This window comes from Rhinopithecus bieti, unplaced genomic scaffold, assembly GCF_001698545.2.
Source record: "Rhinopithecus bieti isolate Rb0 unplaced genomic scaffold, ASM169854v2 scaffold_30687, whole genome shotgun sequence".
NCBI lineage: Eukaryota > Metazoa > Chordata > Mammalia > Primates > Cercopithecidae > Rhinopithecus > Rhinopithecus bieti.
In genome coordinates, this window is record NW_016813366.1 from 227,936 (window position 1) to 234,675 (window position 6,740).

The window sequence follows — 6,740 nt, forward strand, 5'->3', positions numbered from 1 at the left end:
TCACTCAGGCTGGAGTGCAGTGGTTGGATCATAGCTCACCGTAGCCTCAACCTCCATGGCCCAAGCAATCCTCCCACCTTAGCCTCTGGAGTACCTGGGACCACAGGCAGGAGCCACAAACCCCGGCTAATTTATTTATTTTTTTTAGAAGTGGGGTCTCACTGGGAGGTGGAGTTTGCAGTGAGCTGAGACCGTGCCATTGCACTCCAGCCAGGGCAACAAGAACGAAACTCTGTTTCAAAAAAAAAAGAAAGAGAGAGAGAGAGAGGGAGGGAGGGAGGAAGGAAGGAAGGAAGGAAGGAAGGAAGGAAGGAGAAGGAAGGAAGAAGGAAGGAAGGAAGGAAGGAAGGAGGAAGGAAGAAGGAAGGAAGGAAGGAAGGAAGAAGGAAGGAAGGAAGGAAGGAGGAAGGAGGGAGGGAGGGGAGGAGGAAGGAAGGAAGGAAGGAAGAAGGAGGAAGGAGGAAGGAAGGAGGAGGAAGGGAGGAAGGAAGGAAGGAAGGAAGGAGGAGGAAGGAAGGAAGGAGGAAGGAAGGAGGGAGAAGGAAGGAAGGAAGGGAAGGAGGAAGGAAAGAAAGAAAGAAAATAGAAGAAAGAGAAATACGTCTCACTATGTAGCCCAGGCTGGTCTTGAACTCCTGCGGTTCAGGCAGTCTCCCACTTCAGCCTCGAAAAAGTGCTGGGCTCATAGCGTGAGCCAACTAGGCCCAGCTGAAATAAATCTTATTAGCAAAAAATACCCCCCAAAACTGGAAATAAATATTAATACCTAGAAGTCAGAATGATAGTTATTGCTGGGAAGGTGGAGATCACTATGCGGAAAACCCACTAGGGGTCTTTGTCGGGCTAAGTCTTTATTTCTTTATTTCTTTCTTCTTATTTAGAGAGAGTCGCTCTGTTATCGCCCAGGGCTGAGTGCAGCGGTGCCATCTGGCTCACTGCAACCTCCACCTCCCCAGGCTCAAGCCGTATTTGCCTTGCCCCAGCCTTTCGAGTAAGCTGGGATTATGGGTTCTCACCACCACACCCTGGGCTAACTTTGCTATTTTAGTAGTGACGGGTTTCACCCATATGGTCCAGGCTGGTCTTGAACTCCTGACCTCAGGTGATCTGCCTGGCCTCCGGCCCCCCAAAGTGCTGGATGGCAGACGCGAGCATACTGCGCCTGGCCTGATAATGTCCTTAGTCTTGCGCCTCAGTGGATCCTGTGGGATACTGGCTTCACAAGCAATTTATTAGTGATACATTCAGGTGTTATGAGTTTTATGAAAGAAATATTTTCTACACACACAAGCTCACCCTGGTGTTCCCAGCTGAACGTAACTAATACACAACAAATGCTCAGTACAGCGGCCCAGCATGTGGCGAGCAGGTAGCTCTGCCCGTTTAGGGAACTGGAGGAGCTTTGTTCCAGCAAGCCGGAGAAGTTAGCAAGCCTGGGCCCTGAATCGCGAAGGCCAGCTGGCTCATTTCATTCGTGAAGCCAGTGGGAGTCACAAGAGGGTCTGCCACCCTGGTCCAGGCTGTGAAGATGGCGGGTGCTGACCGTCCTGTCCAGAAAATGCCAGGGCAGGTAGATGCTAGGAGAGTGGCGCCCTGGGCTCGCCTGTTTGCCTGTGGCTCAGCCTTGTCTGCCAGTTTTGCCGGTCATTGCTGTTTCAGCCGCCCTGGAAGGTCTGCACGGGCCACAACCTATTCTGCATTTCTTCCCCTGACCGGGGTGGGAGTGCCTTGTTGCCGCCATCCGGATTGGGGCGGGAAGGTGGTGGACTGCATGGGGCAGGACGGACACCTGCCAGCCTCAGTGACCATGACGGGGGCCCCTATCGTCCTTCCATCTGTCATTCGTTATGAATCAACCGTGGAGAAAAACCGGCACGTTGTGCTGGCGGTTGAAGCTGGTCAACGGCGTCACCGAGCCAGGTGTCGGGGAGGAGGTGGGACAGGGCTGCAATGGCTGTGTGACCCTGGGGCAATCACTTGCCCTCTCCGAGCTTGCCCTATCTGTAAAGGACCCCCCCGCCCCCCCCCCCCCCCCCCCCCCCCCCCCCCCCCCCCCCCCCCCCCCCCCCCCCCCCCCCCCTGAGGCCCCCGAATTACATGTATCTCTTGGGGAGGATGAGTTTTGATCCAGGAACTTTCTAGAATTTCTACAGACTCTCAATGGGTGGGGAATCTTCACCCAAACGCTCTGGCTCTGAGGTTATCTAGGAAGCAGCAACATTTTTACCAAGCGGCCAGCCGCCAGCCCACCCTAGGCCCTGAAAATAATGTCCCACAGGAGGGATCAGGACAGGGTGGCCTCACGGCCCCTCCTTAGGAAGGTCTCCTTGGACCAGTGAGGTCCACTCCCCAAAGTCCCCTTTTACACCAATTGCCGACTTCTCCTGATCCCGAAGGGGGGGGGGGGGGGGGGGGGGCATGATCACTTGTCTGTCGGACCTTTGCTTGATCCATTTAGCAGCAACAACCTTGAACCTTCCCCCCAATAACATCCCTGCTTAATTTTCTGCAGAATTTTTTCGCCATCCAAAGGCTCAGGGTATAAGAATATATATATATATATTATATTTATGTGGTATACTATTACATACATATTTTATTGATATATATTATATTATTATATATTATAATTTTAAATAAATTCTATTATATAAATAATAATATATAAATTATATAATATATTATACATAAAATATACATATATGTATATATGTATATTAATATATATTTTATGTGTGTATATATGTACGTGTATATACATACGTGTGTATATATGTATGTGTATATGCGTATACATATATACATATATGTATATGTGTGCATATATGTGTGTGTGTGTGTGTATATATAGAGAGAGTTTTGTTTTGTTTTGGAGACAGGGTTTCATTCTATTGCCGAGGCTGGAGTGCTGTGTTATGATCTCAGCTCACTGCAGCCTCCACCTTCTGGGTTCAAGTGATTCTCTTGCCTCAGCCTCCCAAGTAGCTGGGACTACAGGAGAGTGCCATCCATGCCCAACTAATTTTTGTGTTTTTAGTAGAGACAGGGTTTTGCCATGTTGGCCAGGCTGGTCTCGAACTCCTGACCTCAAGTGATCCTCCTGCCTTGGCCTCCCAAACTACTTTGATTACTTTGATTACAGACGTGAGCTCCCGTACTCACTTGGCCATATTTTTTATTCTTTTTTTTGTTTTTTTGAGACGGAGTCTCACTCTGTCACCAGGCTGGAGTGCAGTGACATGATCTCGGCTCACTGCAACCTCTGCCTCCCGGGTTCAAGTGATTCTCCTGCCTCAGCCTCCCGAGTAGATGGGACTACAGGCGTGCGCCACCATGCCCAGCTAATTTTTGTGTTTTTAGTAGAGATGGAGTTTCACCATGTTGGCCAGGATGGTCTTGATTTCATGACTTCGTGATCCACCCACCTGGGCCTCCCAAAGCGTAGGGATTACAGGCGTGAGCCACAGGGCCCGGCCTAAAATTTATTATCTGTTCTTTAACTAGAACCTTAGCTAAGGAGGTCTGGAATCTGTGTCTCTTGGCTGCTGTGCCTGGCACACAGTTGGCACTCCGTGAATGCTTGCACAATGAAGGGACGGCCCTGCCTGGAATTTGCCTGGTAGGCGTCTAGACTCCGGGGCCCCGCAGGTGACGGATGGGCTCCTGGCTCTGTCTTGTCCCAGCTCCGCCAGTCACTCCCCTGCTCTGTGCCTCAACCTCCTCATCTGTCAAACAGGGACGATAACAGTAACTACAGGGTGATGTGAGTATAAAACCAGCTAATGTGAGCTAAAACCCAGCTAATTTTTTGTATTTTTAGTAGAGATAGGGTTTCACCATGTTGGCCAGGCTGGTTTTGAACTCCTGACCTCAGGTGAGCCACCCACCTCTGCAGGGCGGATCAGCTGAGGTCAGGGCAGAGTCACTGGAAACAGTCCGTGATGCCTGGCCTGAGCTGTTTCTTAAAAATATATCAGTAGGGCTGAGTGTGGTGGCTCATGCCTGTAATCCCACACTTTTGGGAGGCCCAGGTGAGTGGATCACCTGAGGTCAGGAGTTTGAGACCAGCGTGGCCAACATGGTGAAACCCTATCTCTACTAAAATATACAAAGTTAGCCCAGCGTAGTGGTGGATGCCTGTAATCCCAGCTACTTGGGAGGCTGAGGCAGGAGAATCACTTGAACCCGGGAGGTGGAGGTTGCAGAGTCGAGATGGTGCCACTGCACTCCCAGCCTGGGCAATAAGAGTGAAACTCCGTCTCAAAAAAATAAAATAAAATAAATAAATACATATATATGTGTGTATATATATGTATGTGTGTATATATGTGTGTGTGTATATATATGTCAGCAGTAGCATGGGTGTGACGGTTCCTGATTGGCTCAGAGGAGGGGGACAGCTCCGGGTGTAGCCTGACAAGGAGCGTCCGCCCCTTCTCCAGAAGGAGGAAGAAGGGCCCCGCTGGTCACACAGGACCCAGTCTGCGGTGGGGGTTTTCCCGCCACCGCCCCGCCCTCTCTGGGGCCCCCACCTCACCCTCTCCCAGCACCCTTCACCATCAACCTGTCAGGCCCGGTCTGAGCAGGTCTGGAGGTGGGCGGGGAGCCCTGGCCTCCCCACCTCCTCCCGTCCCCACCCTGTTCCCAGCACTCAAGCCTTGCCACCGTCGAGCCGGGCTTCCTGGGTGTTCCAGGCAAGGAAGTCTGGGTCCCTGGAGGGTGACCCCCAAGAAAAAGGCAGCCCCCCTGTGCACCCGGCTGCCCAGAGCCCTCTCCAGGGCCGGCTGGGTTGGGGGTTGCCCTGGCCAGCGGGGCCCGGGGGCGATGCCACCCGGTGCCGACTGAGGCCACCACACCATGGCCCGCTCACTGACCTGGCGCTGCTGCCCCTGGTGCCTGACGGAGGATGAGAAGGCCGCCGCCCGGGTGGACCAGGAGATCAACAGGATCCTCTTGGAGCAGAAGAAGCAGGACCGCGCAGAGCTGAAGCTGCTGCTTTTGGGTGAGTCCAGGGTCTGTGGGCAGTGGGTGGTGGGCAGTGAGCGGTGGGCAGTGGGTGGTGGGCAGTGAGCGGTGGGCAGCTGGCAGGGGTGTCAGGGCAAGGAGGCGGATCAAGCTAGGTCGGACCTTGGCATTGTGGAGCCTTCGCGTCCTCCCAGGGAATGGGGAGCCTGGAATCCATTTTCCGGATGAGAAAGACTGAGGTTCAGAGAAGCCAAGTTCCTTGTTCAACGTGCGACCAGCGGCTGGGTGCCCAGGCCTGTCCACTGCGCGGGGCATACACAACAGCAGACAGGGCTCGGCCGGGCCGCTGCCAGGCAGGCTCAGCACGCCCTACCTGTCTGTGTCATGGCGAGGGAATGATGAGCTCAGGTGTGCAACCCGTTCTGGCCAGCCCGTCCGCAAGGGAGGGGCCGGCTCCAGCCTCTCCTTCCTCTCCAGAAGGCTCAGGATACTCCCTCTCGCCTTTACGTCCCTGCCATGGCTGGAGAGGGCTTGTCTAGGGCTCGTTTTGGGGCTAGAAAGGATAGATTGATTGGTTCATTGGTTCATTCATTCATTATTCATTCATTCAAGATTTCTTGAGTAGCTCCCAGGGACACAGCTGCCAAACAGAGGAAGATATTTCTGTCTTCCTGGATCTCATTTCCTGTGAAGGAGCCAAGACATTGAGTCTGTAAACTCATAAGCAGATAAAATAATTCTGGCAACAAGAATTTTCTAGGAGAATACAAAACAGGGTGATGGCTTCCATGCAGAGGTTTCAGATGGGGGAGTCGACATCAGTTACAGTTCAAGATTCTGAACTCTGGCCGGGCGAGGTGGCTCAAGCCTATGATTACAGCACTTTGGGAGGCCCAGGAGGGCAGGATCACTTGGGATCAGGAGTTCAAGACACAGCCAGGCCGACATGGTGAAGCCCTGTCTCTACTAAAATATCAAAAATTAGCCAGGCGTGGTGGCTCACGCCTGTAATGCCAGCACTTTGGGAGGCCGAGGTGGGTGGATCACGAGGTCAGGAGATAGAGACCATCCTGGCCAACATGGTGAAACCCCGTCTCTACTAAAATACCAAAAATTAGCCGGATGTGGTGGCAGGCGCCTGTAGTCCCTGCTACTCGGGAGGCTGAGGCAGGGGAATCGCTTGAACCCAGGAGGTGGAACTTGCAATGAGCCAAGATCGCACCACTGCACTCCAGCCTGGGTGGCAGAGTGAGATGCCATCTCAAACAAACAAATAAAAAACAAGAATTAGCTGGGCGTGGTGGCACACACCTATAATCCCAGCTACTTGGGAGGCTGAGGCAGGAGAATCGCTTGAACCCGGAAGGCAGAGATTGCAGTGAGCTGAGATCGCGCCACTGCACTCCAGCCTGGGCGACAGAGCAAGACTCCATGTCAAAAAATAAATAAATAAAATAAAATAAAATAAAAATACATAAACAAATAAATCACGCCTGTAATCCCAGCACTTGGGGAGGCCGAGGTGGGCAGATTGCCTGAGGCCAGGAGTTCGAGATCAGCTTGGCCAACATGGTGAAACCCCATCTGTACTCAAAATACAAAAAAATTAGCCCGGTGTGGTGGCCTGTGCCTGTAATCCCAGCTACTGGGGAGGCTGAGGCAGGAGAATCGCTTGAAACTGGGAGGTGGAGGCTGCAGTGAGTCAGGATTGCACCATCGCACCCCAGCCTGGGCAACCAGAACAAAACTCCGTCTCAAAAAAAAAAAAAAAAAAA